General features: G+C 44.6%; 1 long non-coding RNA gene across 1 annotated transcript; it reads right to left on the bottom strand.

Annotated features, from left to right (window-relative positions):
• Window positions 1-11,247: 11,247 nt before the first annotated feature.
• On the bottom strand, window positions 11,248-17,767 carry LOC116979667. The gene is made up of 3 exons (XR_004413760.1): window positions 17,755-17,767; window positions 17,327-17,332; window positions 11,248-11,348 (listed from the first exon to the last, which is right to left on the bottom strand). It is a non-coding gene; the product is annotated as an uncharacterized LOC116979667 (long non-coding RNA).
• Window positions 17,768-22,903: the final 5,136 nt, after the last annotated feature.

The raw sequence follows: 22,903 nt of genomic DNA, 5'->3' as shown, positions 1-22,903 counted from the left end.
TCATAAGACTCAAGGAACTGCAGATGCTAGAATCTTGAGCAGAACACAAAGTGCTGGAGTAACTCAACGGGTCAGGCAGCATCTGTGAAGGGACTGGACAGGTGATGTTTTGGGTCAGGACCCTTCCTCAAACAGAAGACAGCCTGAAGAAGGGTCCTGACCTGAAAGATTGTCAAGTCATTGGACGGATTGGTGAAACCAATGAATAATATACTAGGTTTATGACCAATGCCTATTTGATATGGTTAAAACTCATTCACACTTTTCAGTGTAAATTGTGTGGTTGAAGTCAAGCTGTGCAAAGTCCCGGGTGTCCCACTTATGGAACCAGGGAGCTGGTGCAAAAGGAATAATCCCTTGTCGGAGAGAAGGGTCTTGACCCAATACTTCACCCATTCCTGCTGTCCAGAGATGCTGCCTGTCCCGTTGAGTTACTCCAGCACTTTGTGTCTATTTTAGGAATAATCTGTCTCTAGCTGGGCAGTCTGTTCGGAAGAGGCATTAATTGAAGATCATAGCTGAGATTTGAAACTTCGGGAAGTAAATTGGACATGGAGTGTTCTGCGAAAGGGAATAATTGAGAGCCAGATCATTGCATATTTTAATAAACTGGTGGATAAATCTTTGAAGCTGGGTGAGTTTACTGGAAATAGCAGATTAGTTGCTTAGTTTTGGATTGTTCTGGCAAAAGTTAGGGGTCTATTGAATGGTATTTAATGGTGCTGTGACCTCTGGAATGAATTGAGAAATTACTGCCAAATATTTCTGTCATCCTGTGGTGATATATTGCTTGACCTTAAGTTTCACAAGCTTTTAGAACCAAAATAACTTGGCTTGTTTAAACTGAGGAGGACCATGTGTATTAGTGAATCGGGCTGTTTCTGCCAAAGGGAAAGCTGAGCAGTGGCGGTGTAGCTTGTAGTTGGCGCTGGTAACAAACACCAATCTTCATGACATTGCTAACTCCCGCTGGAGGATAATAGATTCTCTCTCAACCCGAACATGGAACAGTAGAAAAAAATTCCATTAACTACCAAAATCTCATAACCAAGTGTTAAAATATAGTCTTTCTTAAAATGATTTGAAATAATAGTCTAGACTGTCACTTTCAACAAAGCGATATTGCTCAGTATAATAAAAGTGTATTTTTTCATGGAAAAACTCCTTGCCTGCGCTGTGCTTTGTTCCGAGAGCTTGCATTTGATATTTTTGAATTAAAAAAAAAATACTGTGTGTATTTGGAAACAGCTGAAGTGACAAATTCAGATTAGTTTATTCTCCTATCCACCTATGCCAGCTTTACATAAATAACCTGTGAGATACTGAGTCCAAAATACAGTGCCCTCCATAATGTTTGGAACAAAGACCCATCATTTATTTATTTGCCTCTGTACTCCGCAATTTCAGATTTGTAATAGAATAAATCACATGTGGTTAAAATGCACATTGTCAGATTTTATTAAAGTGTGTTTTTATACATTTTGATTTCACCATGTAGAAATTACAGCTGTGTTTATAGATAGCCCCCCCTCCACTCCCCCCCCCCCCCCCCCCCCCCCCCCCTCCCATTTCAGGGCACCATAATGTTTGGGACACATGGCTTCACAGGTGTTTGTAATTGCTCAGGTGTGTTTAATTACCTCCTAATGCAGGTATAAGAGAGCTCTCAGCATCTAGTCTTTCCTCCATAGGGAAGAGGATCAATAATGAGGTCTCAGTATACACAGGTGAAATGATTGCAATATTGTTAGCGGTACAGTGGGTCGAGGATACCAGGCCTTTAAGGACAGTTATTTGTTCAGATTCAAGTTTAGCAATAAAGAGTTTACAGCACAGCCATTCAGACAGTAGACCAGACATTTTGATTGAAATACAACAAACACTATTCAGAATTCAAATGATGGGGCTTACAGTCATATTTTTATGGGTACCAGCACACATTGGCATTAGAGGAAACAAAATGGCAGATAAGGTAGCAAAAGAGGTAACAAAAAGAAGATTGATTTAAGTAATAACATAGGTAAAACTGAAATCAAAGACATTATTAAGCAAAGACTGAAGGAAAGATGGCAAAAGCAATGGGAGGAAGAGCGGAAAGGACGGTGGTTCTACAGAGTCCAGAGGAAAGTGGGAGAAATGAGATGTGCAGGAAAAACAGAAAAGAGGAGACAGTAATTTCAAGAATCAGATTTGGACACACTGGTCTGAACAGTACACTTTTTATAATAGGCAAGCATAATACAGGCAGATGTGAATACTGTGGGCAAGAAGAGACAATAGAGCATATCATTATACATTGTGAGAGGTATGAGGAAGAAAGAAGACTAATGAGTGAACGATTCAGAAAAGAAAAAGTACAATTTGATTTAATAGATATTTTACAAAAGAATTCATACAAGTGCTATCAAATCCTATTGCTTTTTCTCAGGGTAACCAATTTGTTCGGAAAGATATAGGTTATTAGTATATAAGTTATAATGTTATTTGATCCACACTCCATACCAGTTGGTGGCGGTAATGCACTAAAACGTTGTTTGCCAGCCGCCAAAAAAAACTACATAGAAGAAGAAGAAGTCTTTCCTCCAGTTTTTCCATCACCTTTGGAAACTTTTATTGCTGTTTACCAACATGACCAAAGTTGCGCCAATGCAAGTCAAAGAAGCCATTATGAGACTGAGAAACAAGAATAAAACTGTTTGAGACATCAGCCAAACCTTAGGCTTACCAAAATCAACTGTTTGGAACATCATTAAGAAGAAAGAGAGCACTGGTGAGCTTACTAATTGCAAAGGGACTGGCAGGCCAAGGAAGACCTCCACAGCTGATGACAGAAGAATTCTCTCTGTAATAAAGAAAAATCCCCAAACACCTATCCGACAGATAAGAAACACTCTTCAGGAGTCAGGTGTGGATTTGTCAATAACCACTGTCCGCAGAAGACTTAATGAACAGAAATACAGAGGCTACACTGCAAGATGCAAACCACTGGTTAGCCGCTAAAATAGGTTGGCCAGGTTACAGTTTGCCAAGAAGTACTTAAAAGAGCATCCACAATTCTGGAAAAAGGTCTTGTGGACAGATGAGACGAAGATTAATGTATATCAGAGTGATGGAAGGAACTGCCCAAGATCCAAAGCATACCACCTCATCTGTGAAACACGGTGGTAGGGGTGTTATGTCCTGGGCATGTATGGCTGCTGAAGGTACTGGCTCACTTATCTTCATTGATGATGCAACTGCTGATGGTAGTAACATAATGAAATCTGAAGTGTATAGACACATCCTATCTGCTCAAGTTCAAACAAATGCCTCAAAACTCATTGGCCGGCGGTTCATTCTGCAGCAAGACAATGATCCCAAACATACTGCTAAAGCAACAAAGGAGTTTTTCAAAGCTGAAAACTGGTAATTTCTTGAGTGGCCAAGTCAATCACCCGATCTGAACCAAATTGAGCATGCCTTTTATATGCTGAAGAGAAATCTGAAGGGGACTAGCTCCCAAAACAAGCATAAGCTAAAGATGGCTGCAATACAGACCTGGCAGAGCATCACCAGAGAAGATATCCAGCAACTGGTGATGTCCATGAATTGCAGACTTCAAGCAGTCATTGCATGCAAAGGATATGCAACAAAATACTAAACGTGACTACTTTCATTTACATGACAATGCTGTGTCTCAAACATTATGGTTCCCGTGAAATGGGGGTTATTTTTGTGGGAAAATGTACAAATATCTTTAAAACTATCTGACATAGCTTGTTAAAAATGTGAAGATTAAGGATTCTTGGTGAAGAGAGAATGCATGTAATATTTTGTTGTATCCCATCATTATTAAACAGGAGGCTCTTAACACATTAACTTTAATCAGTTGCCAACAGTGCCTGTCATTCGGATACTAATGTAAAAGACGATTAAGAATGAATGCTAATGTCACCGTACAAGTTATTGATCGTGATCTTTGCCTCGGGTTATCTTGTTTGGTTTCAAAGTTGTGTACATGTTAATAATTCAGTTGCTGATATATTATACTGAAGCAGCCACTCTGTGGTAAGATTTTTTAATTGTCTTTTTTGAAGCAGCATAATTCAACATTTTATTACCGTTTAATATTCTGTGACAGTCTGGGATTGTTATCAAAATTTGAATTTAAATTCTGAAATCTGAAATCTCTGAATTTAAGAAGTGTTAAATGTCAGCAGGTTACGTACCAAAACCCGAGCCCAACTCACACTCAATAACGAAGCTTAATATTACGAGGATGTTGTCAGGACTTGAGGGCCTGAGCTACAGGAGAGGTTGGGCAGGCTAGGATTTTATTCCTTGGAGCGCAGGAGGATGAGGGGTGATCTTATAGAGATGCATAAAATCACGAGGGGGAATTGATACGGTGAATGCATGGAGACAGGTCAACATGCAACAAAAGCTTTTCATTACACCTTGGTACACGTGATAATAAACTAGACTCTTACCCAGCAGGAGAATAAAAGGAAAGGGCATACATTTAAACTGAGATTGGTAAGATTTAATAGGAACCTGATGTGCAACCTATTCAGCAAGAGGGTGGTGGATATATGGAACGGGCTGAGGCTGGTACTATCACTGTACTTTAAAGACAGTTGGACAGGTACATGGATAGGAAAGATTCAGAGGGATATGGGTCAAACACTGGCAAATAGGATTAGTTTAGATAGGGCATCTTGGTCAGTCTGGGTGTGTTGGGCTGAAGGGCCTTTTTCCTGCCGTGTGACAAAGTATTTCTACAAGTTCACAAAGTCTGTTTCATGATTAATATCCCAACAACTTGCCTTTGAGTAGTGGGAGGAAGCTGGAGACCGTGTGTGCGAGACCCCGCGTGTGGAAGGAGGGCAGGGTGGAGGGTGGAAAGGAGGGGAGAGAGAGGGGGGGGGGGGAAGAGACAGACCCCGCGCACATGGGGGGGGGGGGGGGGGGGGGGGAGGGAGGAGACAGTCCACCGCCACAGAGACCCCATGCAGTCACAGGTAGCACCTAGAAACTCGCTCAAACAGCACCCATCAATAGAAAGGTGACATTTAACCTGGGCACCCTAGGCTGTGAAAGGGAAAACTGTCAGAATCGCTCTTGATAATAAAGCAATTTTAATGCTCAGTATTTATTCACATTTAAAACTGCCAGTGTTATAGTATTAAAAGGAACCGAGCATTCTGATAAGATGCTTTTGATTGAAGTTGAGAATCGTTTAGTCTCTTTAGGATGCGTGCTTGTGAAGTGTGCTTCCGTTCCCTCATTCATACAAGTTCTCACATTTTGCCAAGTCTTAATCACATGGGGCTGCATAAACTCGGTCAGGAACACACTCCGTTTGCCTTGTTCAGGGCCTATTGTGACGGCATCAGCTCCTACATCAGACACTGGCTCCAGTTGATGTCAGATTGTCCACCCTAACCCTAATACAGGGTGACACATTAACACTGTAAATGTCAGATCCACATCCATAACCACAATACATCACTTTACATAATGGACACAAACTGCATTTTGTGTCTACCTTCAATTTAAACCAGCATCTGCAGTTCTTTCCCACACACTTTACATAATGGAACAGCACACCAAGGCCGTTCACCTCAATGGGTCCAAGTTAGTGTTTGTGCTCACATAAACTCTCCAACTGCTTCATAAACAGAGTTACTTCAACAACAACAACGGTCAGTGCTGCCACTCTCAAGCTGTCAGAACTGAACGAGGAGGAGGACACAAATGCAGGCTCAGACACAGGGCAGATCAGTCTTCGGCGTTTAATCGGTCCAAGTCAGTACACAGGTAGGCAAAACAGAGGCAACGGTACCATATAGGAGCAGGCAAGAATCAGTGGTCGAAAATACAGGCAAAGGTCGAGATCACAAGGTCACAAGATTTCGAGAGCTGGAACGAGGTGATACCAGGTAGCATACACAACGAACTGGCAATGGGAACTAAAACACAAAAGGCTTAAATACAGACTAGCAGGGGATAACGAGACACAGGTGAAACACATCAGGGCGTGGCCAACAGACTAGCAGGGGATAACGAGACACAGGTGAAACACATCAGGGCGTGGCCAACAATCACATGAGGGTAAACGACCTGACAGGAAATGGGACCTGAAACAAGAGATGTGAGACACCAAAATAAAACAAGAATGCAAACTCTAATACTAAAAACCAATAAGAAACAGAAACTAGATCAAACGCGAGACCTGACAGTACCCCCCCCCCTCCACGGCCGGCTCCTGACGGCCCAGGATCTTCAGGATGTTGGCGCCGATAGTCCCTGATAAGTTCCGGGTCGCATATGTTGCGAGCTGGCACCCAAGACCGCTCCTCAGGTCCATACCCCTCCCAATCCACAAGATACTGACAACCACGACCACGCCGGCGCATCCCCAGCAACCGGCTGACCGTAAACACTGGACCCCCATCAAGGAACCGGGGGGGCGGAGGGGGTGTGGAGGCAGGGACCAGAGGACTCTCCTTAAATGGCTTCAGACGGGAGACATGGAAAGTAGGGTGGACCCTCATGGCACGGGGGAGTTTGAGACGAACCGCCACAGGATTGAAGACCTTCGATATGGGGAAAGGACCAACAAAACGTGGAGCCAGCTTCCGGGATTCCACCCTCAGCGGTAAGTCTCGAGTGGAGAGCCACACCCTTTGACCAGGCGAGTATACTGGAGCCGGCGTACTTCCATGGTCAGCCATCCTCTTGTAACGCGCAGAACTGCACAACAGCATCTGACGAGCCCCATTCCAAACCTTGCGACAGCGACGGACGAGAGCCTGAGCGGAGGGCACACTGGACTCCTTCTCCACAGCAGGGAACAATGGCGGTTGATAACCATAGGCACACTGGAATGGAGAGAGACCAGAGGATGAGCAAGGAAGTGTGTTGTGTGCATACTCCACCCAAATAAGGTGTTTGCTCCAAGTTGAAGGGTTCTGTGCCACCAAGCACCGCAGTCCTGTCTCCAATTCCTGGTTAAGGCGTTCAGTCTGTCCATTGGATTCCGGGTGATAACCAGATGTAAGGCTGACCGTGGCGTCCAACAGAGAACAAAACTCCTTCCAAAACCTGGACACGAACTGAGGCCCCCGGTCAGACACAATGTCTCTGGGAAATCCATGAATGCGAAAAACATGAGACAGCATGACCTCTGCCGTCTTCTTGGCGGAGGGAAGCTTGTGCAACGGAATGAAATGGACCATCTTCGAAAATCTGTCCACTACAGTCATGACTGAGGTGTTACCTTCAGAAGAGGGCAAGCCCGTGACAAAGTCCATGGAGATGTCTGACCAGGGGCGTGAGGGGACAGGCAGCGGATTCAGGAGACCAAAGGCGGCCCGACGGGAGGTCTTGTTCTGAGCACAAATACTGCAGGCGGCGACGTACTCCTTAATCCCCCTCTCCATGGAAGGCCACCAAAACCGCTGTTTGGCCACAAACAGGGTTCGGCGGACATCGGGATGACAGGAGATCCGAGACGTATGAGCCCAGTGAATCACCTGTGAACGAAGAGACTCGGGAACAAACAGACGATTAGAAGGACACCCTAGCGGAGACTGAACACCAGCAGTTGCCTCGGAAACTCTCTTCTCAATCTCCCAAGTAACCGCCCCAACAAAACAGGAAGCAGGCAGAATGGGAGTTGAAACCTTAGGGGATGGGTCAGGATCAAACTGTCTGGAGAGAGCATCAGGTTTGCCATTCTTGGCACCAGGGCGGTAAGACAGTACAAAATCAAATCGATTAAAGAAGAGAGCCCACCTTGCTTGGCGCGAGTTGAGGCGTTTGGCTGACCTGATGTATTCCAGGTTTTTGTGGTCAGTCCAAACTAGAAACGGCTGCTTGGTACCCTCCAACCAATGTCTCCATTCCTCCAAGGCTGTTTTAACCGCTAACAGTTCACGGTTACCCACATCGTAATTTCTCTCAGCAGGAGAAAGCTTCTTTGAGAGGAAAGCGCAGGGATGTAATCGACCATCTGTGGGGGATTTCTGTGAGAGTACGGCCCCGATGCCCACACCCGAGGCGTCCACCTCAACCACGAACTGGAGTGACGGGTCAGGGTGAACCAGGATGGGGGCTGAGGAGAAGCTCCTCTTGAGTCTCATAAATGCAGTTTCTGCTTGAGAGGACCAAGAGAAAGGCACGTGGGGTGAGGTAAGAGCATGGAGTGGTGCAGCAGTGATACTAAAGTTCCGGATAAACTTCCTATAAAAATTAGCAAACCCAAGGAACCCCTGAAGTCGCTTACGACTGGAGGGTGTAGGCCAGGTGGCCACAGCACTGACCTTGCTCGGGTCCATCTGTATACCAGCAGGTGATACAACAAAACCAAGGAATTGAACAGTGTTAACATGAAATTCACATTTCTCAGCTTTCACAAACAGATCATTCAGGAGCAAACGTTCTAGCACCTGGTGTACATGCTGCACATGGGAAGTCTCATCTGGAGAAAAAATCAAAATGTCATCAAGGTACACAAACACAAATCGGTTCAGCATGTCCCGTAATACATCATTAACCATGCCTTGAAAAACTGCTGGAGCATTAGTAAGACCAAACGGCATGACCAGATATTCATAATGACCACTGGGTGTGTTAAACGCAGTTTTCCATTCATCCCCGTCCCGTATCCTCACCAGATGATACGCATTTCTAAGATCTAACTTAGTGAATACTGCAGCGTCTTTTAACAGTTCAAATGCAGAGGAGATAAGAGGAAGAGGGTATCTGTTCTTAACAGTAATGTCATAGAGTCCTCTGTAGTCAATGCAGGGCCGAAGTGTTCCATCCTTCTTATCCACAAAGAAGAATCCAGCTCCTGCAGGTGAAGAAGAAGGTCTGATGATCCCAGCAGCAAGGGCATCGTCAATGTACTTTTCCATGGCGAGCCGCTCAGGTGAAGACAAGGAGTAGAGATGGCCCTTAGGAGGCGCTGTACCTGGCAGAAGGTCGATGCAGCAGTCGTACGGTCTATGCGGCGGAAGAGATGTGGCCTTGGCCTTGTTGAACACCTCCTTTAGGTCTAGATAATATGAGGGAACCTTGGTGAGATCTGGAAAATCCTCCTCCCTTGAACGGGGAGGCTGCCGGAGGGTGGTCCTGGAAGATCCCAGCAAACTGCTCCTTGACGGATCCTTCATAGACTCAGGAGAAGAATCATGCAGATAGATGAGTTTACAGTTATTCCCCCAAGAAATTACTTCCCCAGTACCCCAGTTCATGTGAGGATTATGGTAAGACAGCCAAGGGAGCCCCAAAACCAGAGGATGAAGAGGACAGTCGAGGAGATGAAAACTGATGGTCTCAAGGTGATTACCTGCCACGATGAGTTGAACAGGTTGAGTTCGGTGAATTACCCTGTACAGTAGGCGCCCATCCAGTGCACTAGCCTCCATAGGATCTTGAAGCTGTTCACGTTCCAGCTTCAATTCATCAGCCAAGCGAATGTCCATGAAGTTCTCATCTGCCCCAGAATCAACCAAAGCCTGCAGGGAGTGCCACTGGGAATGCACCAACAATTGTACCGTCGACAATGGACGAGAGGAACGGCTCATAGGAGCGGTACAACTCACCAATGTCCTCTCTTTCATTGGTGAGCTTTGTCTTTTACTGAACAGCTGTTCAACAAATGTCCCAGTTCACCACAGTAAAAACACCTCCCCTCCCTTAGGCGGTGCTGCCGTTCCTCCGGACTGAGTTTGGCTCGTCCCACCTGCATGGGCTCCTCCGAAGATGCAGGTGGCGCTGTAGGCTGACTGGACCGGCCGAGAGGGAAGAAGTCCCGACTGGAAGGTGAAAGGCGACGCTGCCGCCACTGCTGGGAGGAGGACTGAACTGCAGCCGATCTCCTCTCTCGATCTCTCTCTCTGAGCCTAGCGTCAATTTGGATAGCCAGGGAAATCATAGACTCGACGTCGGAAGGCAGGGTTAGAGGAGCCAATTGATCTTTGATAGCTTCAGACAATCCATTGCGAAAAGCATCCAACAAAGCAGCCTCATTCCATCCACCCTTAGCAGCAACAGTTCGAAAGTCAATAGCAAAATCCATAACAGAGCGATTACCTTGTTTCATGGAGACCAGGTTCTGTGAAGCCTCTCGGCCAGGATTGGAGTGATCAAACGTGCGGGACAGAGCTTCCATGAACAGGACCGATGTCTGGCAAACAGGAGAATTCCGAGACCACTCCGCCGTGGCCCAAGCCTCTGCCCTACCCGACAGGTGCGTGATAATAAAGGCTACCCTTGAGCGTTCTGATGAAAAGGAAGCCGCTTGAAGTTCGAAATGCAGTCCACACTGAATCAAAAAAGGTCTACATTTCTCCGATTCCCCCGAAAAGTGTTCCGGTCTTGCCAGGTGGACGAATGGAGATGCTGCAGCAGCCGCGGCCATCGGAGCTCCTGGAGACACAGACAAGGAAACAGACTCGGCAGGCACGGGAGCCGCAGCAGGAAACAAAGAATTCAGCCGAGTAACCAGGTCTTCAAACCGAGAACTTAAAGTGTTCACCTGTGAACCGATGTCTGCCTGGAACCCCTGCTGACGCTCGCCGAGATCCCGGAACCCGGCGACGATCGAGGAGAGTTGACCCTCGTAATGCGAGATGCGCTCCTCTTGCTTCTGGAGCGCTGCACGAAAAGGATCAGAGCCCGCTGAGTCCATTGTTGGCCAGTTCGTACTGTCAGAACTGAACGAGGAGGAGGACACAAATGCAGGCTCAGACACAGGGCAGATCAGTCTTCGGCGTTTAATCGGTCCAAGTCAGTACACAGGTAGGCAAAACAGAGGCAACGGTACCATATAGGAGCAGGCAAGAATCAGTGGTCGAAAATACAGGCAAAGGTCGAGATCACAAGGTCACAAGATTTCGAGAGCTGGAACGAGGTGATACCAGGTAGCATACACAACGAACTGGCAATGGGAACTAAAACACAAAAGGCTTAAATACAGACTAGCAGGGGATAACGAGACACAGGTGAAACGCATCAGGGCGTGGCCAACAATCACATGAGGGTAAACGACCTGACAGGAAATGGGACCTGAAACAAGAGGAGATGTGAGACACCAAAATAAAACAAGAATGCAAACTCTAATACTAAAAACCAATAAGAAACAGAAACTAGATCAAACGCGAGACCTGACACAAGCTCTGTATGTTCACCATCTCTGTCAAAAGTATCCTAAATTCACTCCACCATTCCAATCTCCTGAAAGGACATTGTGTGTCTATACCCTCATGGTCTCCAATTCAGGTTAACTTTTTTTAAGAAAGGAATTCTACCTACATTTACCCCCTATCCTGTCTCGATTCTGCCATACTTAAAGGTTTCTAAACCCCTCCAAGCCTGGTTTCTTCTCCGTGGGTTATAAAACTTTTGACTGAAGGTTAGTGGAAGGTGTATCAAAGAGTCTACTTACTGCAATCCACTTCAGTGCTTCCAATGCAGAGTAGATACATTTTATTCATCTGCACTAACTGAAAATAACTTTAAACTACCTTCTTGTAAGCCACTTTGTTTTATGTAACTTTTGGTCTTGAATGAAAATTATCATCTGCTTATAAAACTTTACTATGAAAAGCTGAAATATGATGTTTTAACGAGTGTCTATTTGCCACAAACATTCCATTTTCCAATGCATAGCAGCATTCATGAAAGATATGCTGGGTTTGGAGGGCGGAAAGAGCATGATGCCTGGATTAGACAGTACTATTATCATTAGCCGGACAGCAATGGCAGGTATTTCTGGGAATAACCCAGAAGATGCAGGATCATTTCATTCCAAAGAGGAAGAAAGATTCTAAGTGGAGTAAGAGGCGACCGTGGCTGACAAGGGAAGTCGAGGACAGGAAAAAAATAAAAAAGAAGACGTATAACCTAGCAAAGATGAGCTAGAAGCCAGAGGATTGGGATCAGCAGAAGGTAACTAAAAACGCAATACGGGGAGAAAAGATGATGTACAAAGGTAAGCTAGCCAAAAATATAAAGAAGGATAGTAAAAGCTTCTTTAGGTATGTGAAGGGGAAAAAATTAGTTAAGACAAATGTGGGTCCCTTGAAGACAGAAACTGGTGAATTTATTATGGGGAACAAGGAAATGGCAGACGGGTTGAACAGGTTCTGTCTTCACTAAGGAGGACACAAACAATCTGCCAGATGTACTAGTGGCCAGAGGACTAAGGGTGACGGAGGAACTAAGGAAAATTCTCATTAGTCAGGGAATGGTGTTGGGTAGACTGATTAGAATGAAGACTGATAAATCTCCAGGGCCTGATGGCCTGCATCCCAGGGTACTCAAGGAGCTGGATCGAGAAATTGGTCACATTGGTGATCATTTTCTAATGTTCTATAGATTCAGGATCAGTTCCTGTGGATTGGAGGGTAGCTAATGTTATCCCACTTTTGAAGAAAGAAGGGAGAGAGAAAGCAGGGAATTATAGACCAGTTAGCCTGACATCGGTGGTGAGGAAGCTGCTGGAGTCGATTTGTTAAAGATGTAATAACGGCGCATTTGGATAGCAGTAACAGGATGGGTCCAAGTCAGCATGGATTTATGAAGGAGAAATCATGCTTGACTAATCTTCTGGAAATTTTTGAGGATGTAACAAGTAAAATGGACACAGGAGAGCCAGTGGATGTGGTGTATCTGGACTTGCAGAAAACCCTTGATAAGGTCCCACACAAGAGATTAGTGGGCAAAAATAGAGCACATGGTATTGGGTATTGACATGGATAGAAAATTAGTTGGCAGACAGGAAACAAAAAGTAAGGATTAACGGGTCCCTTTCAGAATGGTAGGCAGTGACTAGTGGGGTGCCGCAAGGTTCGGTGCTGGGACCGCAACTATTTACAATATACATTAATGATTTAGATGAAGGAATTAAAAGTAACATTAGCAAATTTGCAGATGACATAAAGCTGGGTGGCAGTGTGAACTGTGAAGAGGATGCTATGAGGATGAAGGGTGCTTTGGACAAGTTGGATGAGTGAGCAGATGCATGGCAGATGCAGTATAATGTGAGGTTATCCACTTTGGTGGCAAGAACAGGAAGGCAGATTATTATCTGTATGGTGTAAGGTTAGGAAAAGAGGAAGTGCAATGAGACCTAGGTGTGCTTTACATCAGTCACTGAAAGTAAGCATGCAGGTACAGCAGGCAGTGAAGAAAGCTAATGGCATGTTGGCCTTCATAACAAGGAGTTGAGTATAGGTCCTTCTATACAGAGGTCCTTCTGCAGTTGTACAGGGCCTTGGTGAGACTGCACTTGGAGTATCGTGTGCAGTTTTGGTTTCCTAATTTGAGGAAGAACATTATTGCTATTGAGGGAGTGCAGCGTACGTCCACCAGGTTAATTCCCGGGATGGCGGGACTGTTATTAGATGAAAGAATGGAGCGAAGGGGCTTATATTCACTGGAATTCAGAAGGATGAGAGGGCATCTTATAGAAACATATAAAATTATTAAGGTATTGGACACGCTAGATACAGGAAACGTGTTCCCAATGTTGGAGGAATCCAGAACCAGGTATCACAGTTCAGGAATAAGAGATAGGCCATTTAGAACTGAGATGAGGAAAAACGTTTTCACACAGAGTTGTGAATTTGTGGAATTCTCTGCCTCAGAAGGCAGTGGTGGCCGATTCACTGGCTCACATTGAATGGCGGTGCTGGCTCGAAGGGTGGAATGGCCCACTCCTGCACCTATTGTCTATGTATCTGCAGTATGTACCTACGAGGAGAGGTTGGACAAAGTTGTATTGTTTTCTCTGGAATGTTGCAGTTTGAAGAGAGATCTGATTGAAGTTTAAAAAATGATGAAAGATCAATTGGTTTGTCAGTCAGAACCTTTTTGATAGAAAAGTCAAATACAAGAGGGCATAGCTTGAAGGTGAGAGGAACAAAGATTAACAAAGATGTTTTCTGATTGTGGATGATCCGAATGGCCTCCTCCTGCACCTATTGTCTATTGCTATAGTCTATTGTCTATGTGTGCAGCAAGTTTTTTTTACACAGGGGGCCTGGAAGCCGCTGCCAAGTTTGTGGTGGAGGCAGAATACCTCTGGGAATTGTACAGGAGTCTGTGGACATACTGCCTGGGGTATTGTACAGTAGTCTACATGGGGAGTATTGTACTGTGATGAATTACTCAACTGGGCTGGGGCAGGATGGACATGCAGTGGAGGGAGTGCGGTGAAGGTCACTAGATTGTTCTATGAAGAGAGTCCTCACTCCTCGATTAAACAAAATTCACATGAAGTTTGACAGATTGAAGTATGGTCTGGGGGCTGAACTGTTGAGAATTAGGTGACACCAGGTCCAGATAACAGTTATTCACGCTGGGTTTCTTCTCCTTGCGTATGGCGTGCACAGCCTAAAGTTGTAAGACAACTTGTTCTGTTTGATCTTCTGTTTGTGCACGCCAGGTTGATTGAATTCGTCGAAACAGGGTGGACCACGTGAAGGTTGCATTCTGCCACCCCACGCTGGACTTGAATGAGTGGAAATGTCTTCACTGGATGCTGGCAATGGCAGGGATGTCCATCTAACCTCCAGCGCTCAGTATATTCCAGTATATTCCAGTCAAAGGCTGAAAGATTGTTGAGTAGTAGGGAATAGAGGTAGGTGGGGGTTAATGCAGGGAAACAACAGCTAACAACAGCTACGATCAACTGGTACAGCAGAACAAGGGACAAATAACTTCCTCCGGTTTCTGTTCATTACATTTTTATATAATGAAAAAGTGGTCCATGAAATTGGGTGTACTGGTTGGTTTCTGATAAGGAGTAGCTTAGATATCTGGTGTAAATTTTCCTGCAGCATATGATAAATTATTTAAAAAGCACTTGTCAGTAAGTAAAACTTTTTTGGTACAAAGTAGATTGAAAATCTGACAATTTGGGAAATGTTGGTCTTCACAGAGCAGGAGGGAGAAAGGGAAGAATGTGGTTCATCGCCTTGTGTGAGGAGGCATTACACTCCTGGCAGTGGAGCCAATTTCTGGAACTCATCAGGGAGCAATTAATATGCATGAATCTCTTACTTCTATCTGTACACGATGTGATGATATGAGATATCTGAGATGTAAATTCAGTTGTTTCCACACCAATTATTCCACACAGTTCTTTCCTGTGGGTTAAAAGCTTTTGCAGCAATCCATTTCTATTGCTGCTGTACATCATCACAGCTTGATTGTCTGGGTAAATGTCACCGACTGGTACTAAAACATCATCTACTTAATTAATGGGATGCAGTGGAGGAGTTTTAAATTTTGTAAATATGTACTGTACAGGTTTATTAGTGGTAAGTAGCTGTGGATGTTTCCGTCTTTGACACTGTACCCTCTTGCATAAAACAGTACTTATGTATATTTCCAGAGTATTTGAAAATAACTCAAAAGAAAAATAAGTAATAGCTTCACTGAGTAATTTCTAAATGTCAATGTGATTAATGTTGAATTTTTAATACCTTATTGTCTGGAAGTCAGAGCATGTCATTGAAAAATATTTCTCCCTCAGAGAAACAAGCTGCAATGTGAAAAACACATTAACAAATTACTTGTATGCTAATATCACTACTAATATGGATTTCTATTAAGAACCAAAGATAATCTGTGCCTTATGTAAACTACGAAATGCAAATAAATCTGATGCTGCTGAAGGTAATTGTGCTTTGGGTTTCCGCGCCAGGTCAACAGTGTGATCCACAAAATCAATTTGTCAAAGCTCCAAAGGTTTTGCCTATTTTACATTCCTCTTTCCTCCACCCCAAGTAGGTGAGTCACAGCACCATTTGTAAAGAAGCAACTACGATTGAAATTAAATTTTAAGTCACCAATCCCAGAATGCAGCCTACGTTGATGTATTTCAATTTTCTAAAAGCAGGTCCCTATGTTTAAATGACAATTGTAATTTGTTTCACTCTTGGTGGTCATTAATCATCAACAGTTGCTCATATTGACAGCTTTGAAGTAAGTGGTTGCATTGAGCTCCTTGTCCATCAGGTATTTACAATGTACCACTGCTGTTATTTGTGAACTGTTTGGATCTGACTTTTTCCACTTTCTTTGTCTGTTCCATTTAACTGCTGCAGCCCTCTGCACAATAAATGATAGGAACTGCTCCAGATGTTTACAACCACAACCAATACATAGTTCTCATCGTTATTTTATGAATCTACTGATACATCTACTGATGCCTAATGGCAGCAACAAAAATGAATGGTTCCTGAGTTTATCAGGTGGCATCACAGGTGAACACCCATGACCTCTGTGTCACCACAATTGGAAGCCATGGACAACCACATCCTTGGTCTGTGTCATGTTCTCACCACTCCCTCTCATTCCAGTCAACTCCAGCATTGGCATCTTCACGGTGCCCCAAATGTATTTTAAATGTTGCGATAGTACCTGCATTAAATAAGTCCTCAGGCAGCTCGTTCCCCCTGTGTGAAAAAGTGGTCCCTCGGGTTCCTATTAAATGTTTCCCCTCTCACCTTAACCCCGTGTTCTCTGTACTTGGTTCCCTTACCCTGGGTACAGGAGGCTGTGCATTCACCCAATCTGTTCCCTCGTGATTTTATGTTGTGGGGCTAAGAAGAGGCTGGGATTTTTGCCCTGGAGTGCAGAAGGCTGAGGGATAATCTTACAGAGATGTATAAAATCATAATGGGCGGGGAGAAAAGTGTGTGGGGGATTTGGGGGATAAGGACAACTGAAATATGTGTAACACCTGTCTCTATACCCTTTCCCTCGCCTTAATCTAGGCAGCCCTTCCAGGTGCAAGGCAGGTTCACGTGCACCTCCTCTAACCACATCTACTGCTTCCAGTGTTCCTGCACCTTGTCAGATTCTTTAGTCAGAGAGTGGTAAATCTGTGGAATTCTTTGCTACAAAAGGCTGTGGATACCAAGTCAGTGGATATTTTTAAGGCAGAGACAGAGAGATTCTTGATTAGTATAGGTGTCAGAGGTTATGGGGAGAAGGCATGAGAATGGGGTTAGGAGGGAGAGGTAGATCAGCCATGATTGAATAGCGAAGTAGAATTAATGGGCCGAATGGCCTAATTCTACTCGTATCACTTATGAGCTTAGACTAGGCGACTGTTTTACCGAACACTTGGGCCTATTGGATCTCCCGGTTTCGAACCATTTCAACTCCCCTTCCCATTCCGACACTGATCTTTCTGTCCTGGACCTCCTCCATTGTCAGAGTGAAGCCAAACACAAACTGGAGGAACAGCACCTCATATTCTGCTTGGGCAGCTTACACCCCAGTGGTATGATCAATGAATTCTCTAATTTTAAGTAACTACATTACTCTCACCAGGATTCGTACCTATTTCTTCCCTCTCCCTGCACCTACATTCCTTCCTCTAGCTTCCCAAACAAACAAACAGAGTTTTAGTAATATATATACCAGAGCAACTGGACCCGTTAGGCCCCTGTCACACGGGAGGCCTGGTCCTCCAACGCAATATTGCACTACTCACCCATAGGTCCCACGGGAGGCCTTGTCCCCCAACGCAACCCATCCCCCTAGGCAATATTGCACACCACTCACCCGTTTCCCCAATGCAACCTGTTCCCCCAACACAAGATTCCACCACTCACCCATAGCCCCCAACTGTGCAGGGGCTGCTCAGTTCACCTTATTCAAAATTCAGTGCACTGTGACTTAAAAATATATATATTTTTTTTAATAATCTTTTTATTAGAGGCAGGTACATATCATATTAAAAACATTTCATGTATATCATTCCTACATTACTAATATTATCGTTTGATATTAACTCTGCTTCTAGTATTTTTTTTAATATAGATATAAAATAAGAAAGAGAAATTTAAAAAAAAAGAAAAAGCATGATAAAGAAGAATGGAATAAATTACTAAAAATACAACATTGGAGATAAGTTCGTAAATTATAAAGTATAACTTTTCATCTAATCCTTAATTCGAGTTTCAGTCAGGTTCACGTGCCGAGCCAGTCTGCCCCTTCAAGTAGTCAATGAATGGAGACCATATTCTGATAAAAAGTTCTTGTTTGTCCATTAAGCCGAGTATGATTCTTTCCAAATGTAAGGTCTCCGACATTTCCACAATCCACATTTTAATTGTGGGGGTTATAGGACCTTTCCAAAATTTTAATATTAATTTTTTCCCAGTTCTTGTACTATAGTCGATAAAGTTTCTTTGGGTTGTTGTAAATGTTAGGCTTTGTTCTGATATTCCTAGTATTATTAGTTTTAAATCGGGATCCAATGGAATGTTGACAACTATAGATATTATTCTAAAAATGTCCATCCAGAAGTTTTTGATTTTTATACAATTTGCGAAAATATATTTTAATATAAGACTTAAAAATATTTCTAAAAAATGCACCCTCCCTCCATGCTGCCAGGATTAAAAACAAAAGGGAGCCTGGCAGGACTGAGTGTGCCAAGATTGTAACAAAAATAGCATTGTGAAGTCATAGCTGCACAGTGATTTTTTATGTAAATGAGATTCGGGATCCCATTGTGTTGTCGAATGTGGCTGAAGGACAGGGCAAGGGGAAAGTGGTTTGAAAAGTGATTTTTGTAAAGTTTAAAATGTCAATAACTTGTAAAATATATCATCAATCTGAACGAAACGTGTTTCACAGGATAATGGTGAGTAAGGTGGGCCAAAAATTGTAATGCTATCCTGAACCGTTTTGGCGGGGTTTTGGAATATCACCCACATGTATTCGAACAAGATGAGAGTTTTAGTAATATAAATTAAAAAATAAATATAGATGGATAGATTACATACCAGGCTATGTCCTGAAGGGCGGCCTGGCTCAAGGGTAACGGCGCTCCCGTGAGGGCGGCCCAGCTTGAGGGTAACGGCGCTCCCGTGAGGGGCTGAGACGCTCCCGTGAGGGCGGCCTGGCTCGAGAGTAACGGCGCTCCCATGAGGGCGGCCTGGCGCAGAGCTGAGACTCTCCCGTGAGGGCGGCCTGGCTCGAGGGTGGAACAGCGCTTATGTGAGGGCGACCCGGCTCGGGGCTGGAACGGTGCTCTGGTGGCTGAGACGGCCTTCTGGCGGCGGTGGCCTGAGTCTGGGGTTCGGCCGCGGGCCGGTGGACGACATCGTCAACAGCTGTGTTCGCTGGACTGGAGGGCGGCAGCTTCGACTACCCCCGGGTCGCGGAGTTTGAACCGGCCCGTTCGCGGAGCTCGGTGAGCCGCGGGACTGACTTACTGTCGCCCGGAGGGAAGAGACAGCAGCCCTAAGATTTTTGCCTCCATCACAGTGAGGAGGTGTTTGGTGGACTCACTGTGGTGGATGTTAATTTGTGTTTACTGTCTGTTCTGTTGTTTATTATTGTATGTATGGCTGCAGGTAACGACATTTCGATCGGACCGTAAGGTCTGAATGACAAATAAAGGATCTAATCTAATCTAAGATCGTTGGAGAAAGAGGGCCAGGACCCTTTTGGGCTGGGGCCCTTCTTCAGACTGAAAGTAGAGGATGTGGGAGGAAGAAGAACTGGAGACGAGAAAAGATCAGGACAAATCAGGACTGGCAACAGATGACCTCGGGCAGGGAGGTTCACAAAACCAGGGTCTCGACCCGGAATGTAATCTATTCCTTTTCTCCAGAGATGCTGCCTGAGTTACGCCAGCTTTTTTGTGTCTTGGGTTCCTTTGTAGACCCATTGTTGGCTCGGGAAGGTGTGATCGCAAGCGGGATACATGGTTGCGAACTATGGAACTGGTTAAACAACAAGGGTGGAGGAAGGGTCTCTTCCAGTCAATTCACAATCAGTCTGAAGAAGGGTCCCAAACTGAAACGTCACCTATCCATGTTCTCCAGACACGCTGCGTGACCTGCTGAGTTACTCCATCCCCTCACAATTCCTACATCTACGCCGCAACTACGCCCAGGATGAGGTTTTCCATACCAGGTCATCGGAGATGTCCTCATTCTTTAGGGAACTGGGGTTCCCCTCTTCCATTATAGATGATGCTCTCCTTAGGGTCTCCCCGATATCCTGCAGATCCGCTCTCACTCCCCTCCACCCCTCTCGTAACAAGGACAGAGTCCTCTTTGTCCTCACCTTCCACCCCATCAGCCGTCACGTACAACATATAATCCTCCAACATTCCTCCACCTCCAAAGGGATCCCACCACTGGCCACATCTACCCATCTCCACCCCTTTCTGCTTTCTGCAGAGACCGTTCCCTCCGTAACTCCCTGGTCAACTCATCCCTTCCCACCCAAACCACCCCCTCCCCTGGTACTTTCCCCTGCAACCGCAGGAGATGCAAAGTCTGTCACTTTACCTCCCCCCTCAACTCCATCCATGGACCCAAACAGTCTTTCTTGGTGAGGCGCAGGTTCACTTGCCACTCCTCCAACCTCATCTATTGCATCTGCTGTTCCAGGTGTCAACTTGTCTACATCGGCGAGACCCAGCGCAGGGCTCAGCGATCGTTTCGCTGAACACCTCCGCTCAGTCCGTCTTAACCAAACTGATCTCCCGGTGGCCCAGCACTTCAACTCCCCCTCCCATTCACAATCTGACCTTCCTGTCCTGGGCCTCCTGCATTGTCAGAGTGAGGCCCAATGCAAATTGGAGGAACAGCACCTCATATTTCGCTTAGGTAGTTTACATCCCAGCAGTATGAACGTTGACCTCTAATTTCAGATAACTCCTCTCTCTCTCTCTCTCTCTCTCTCTCTCTCTCTCTCTCTCTCTCTCTCTCCCCTCCCCCTTCCCAGTCCTCCCACTAGTCCCACTGTCTCTGCCTACTTTCTTCCTTTGTCATACCTCCTCCCCTGACATCAGTCTGAAGAAGGGTCTCGACCCAAAACGTCACCTATTCCTTATCTCCATAGATGCTGTCTCACCCGCTTAGTTTCTTCAGCATTTTGTATCTACCTTCAATTTTACCAGTTCTTTCTTAAACAGAGTTACTCCAACACTTTGTCTTTTTTTTTTATCAAGATAGAATATGTTTAGAATTATTGGATTTTCTGCAGCAGTCCCATATCATTAACTGATTTCTTGGTACATTTTAGACAGTAATCTTCAGTGGCAGTCGTAATTATTGATAGACTTGACATCTCAAAAATAAACCAATGGTATCAGTATTAATATGATGAGAAAATCATTCCGCTACATTCCATTGATTAAAGTCAGTGTCTGATGGATGTTTTCTAAAGGATCACAGACAGATGGCCAGAAGGCTTCCACTGAATCGCATAAAAATCAGACTCAATAAAAAACTGTTCTAACAACATACACTGATAGAAATCTGTTTAATTTTTATCGTAACAGCATAAATGGAATTGATGTTAAACAATATTTTATCTCTAATGCATATTTCTTCTCAAAGTAACGTGAATCATTGCGAACCCTGGATCATTATGAGCCTGTAGAGCCTTATCGTGTTCCCACTATCTTGAAATTGATCTTCACTTGTTTCTCCCATAAACATTTTCACCAGAAATTTATAGGAAAGCGGCTTGGACTGGCTGATCTATTAATCAAATTACCGGACAGTTGGTGTTTAGTTCAGTAATGCAATTGTTAGTATTCCTGACCCTCCCATCTCCTGTCAGCCCCTGAAGTTCCTGTTCAAGATTTGGAGCCGATGGTCACAACTAGATTTCTCCATTGCTGCTTCTACATCATATGAATTAGAAAATAATTATTTCTCAGGGTTGTAGAATTGAATCGCCGTTATATCTATAGTAAAACCACATGGAAGATAGACACAGAGTGCTGGAGTAACTCAGCGGGTCAGTCAGCATCTGTGGAGAACAAGGATAAGTGACGTTTCGGGTCGGGATCCTTCTTCAGACTCCCGCGTTGTATTGAGGTCTATTTATTGGATGAGCAGGAAAGGGGGTTGCAAAGCTCTATGATCTTTGGTCGGCTGCACGTGGTCTCCCACTGTAACACGATGTGTCCTTTTATTAATCGCGATGTTCTGAAATCTCCAACTCAGAAATTACAAAAATCTGCAATAGTTCTGTTTCAAAATTACAATTTCCAAATGCTATATAAATGACTCCTCGCGTTTGTGCAAGTCTTTTTGCTCCTGCCAGAAGTATCCACTCTACTGATAGTTCTGCACTTGTACAAATCCCACCCAATTCCCACCGGCACAAGGTTCTTGTTTTACATAAAATATTTTTCACCGTCACCTTTAAATCAAACTGTAACCCCTCCCCCCATGGATAAATATTAATAAATGTTACCTAAAGCGGTGCTGGATTAGCATTGACAGCAAATGATTCGCAGGACGATGGGAAGAGGATAGAGGGGCAGGACCATGCGAGGGCTAGTATGGACTCTGCAGGGCGAATAGTCTCCTTCTCTGTTGTAACTTTACTGAAAGAAATTGCCCACCTGTCAGGCAGAGAGACGTGCTTTCTCCACTGATTTAATCGCAGTTGGGCACCATGTGTAAAGTGCAGCAAAGATTTCCAGATGGTTTTAGAAAGCGAGGACAATAGACAAAATACAATAGGTGCAGGAGTAGGCCATTCGGCCCTTCGAGCCAGCACCGCCATTCAATATGATCATGGCTGATCACCCCCAATCAGTACCCCGTTCCTGCCTTCACCCCATCCTCCTCAGAGAGGTTGGTGTGATTGTGTTTTTGGAAGTGAATTCCAGGAGGAAGGGTGAAATAGATAAAGAAGTCAGCATTGGACTAGCCTGAAACAACAAAGAAGAACCAGAGACGGGGTCTGCGTGTAAATGCATGAACATAAATCGAAGATCCATGCAAACGTTTTGCCAGACAGCAGAGCTTCCAGTATCGTAGGTAGACACGATATCGTATCGATTCCAATATCGTGGCCCGTATTAGTTGAAGTTGTGATGATACAAATCTGTCTCTGGAGGCGATGT

This window comes from Amblyraja radiata, chromosome 13 (genome assembly GCF_010909765.2).
Source record: "Amblyraja radiata isolate CabotCenter1 chromosome 13, sAmbRad1.1.pri, whole genome shotgun sequence".
Classification (NCBI taxonomy): Eukaryota; Metazoa; Chordata; class Chondrichthyes; order Rajiformes; family Rajidae; genus Amblyraja; species Amblyraja radiata.
The sequence above is the reverse complement of the archived record's forward strand: the minus strand, read 5'-3'. Positions and strand labels throughout refer to the sequence as shown.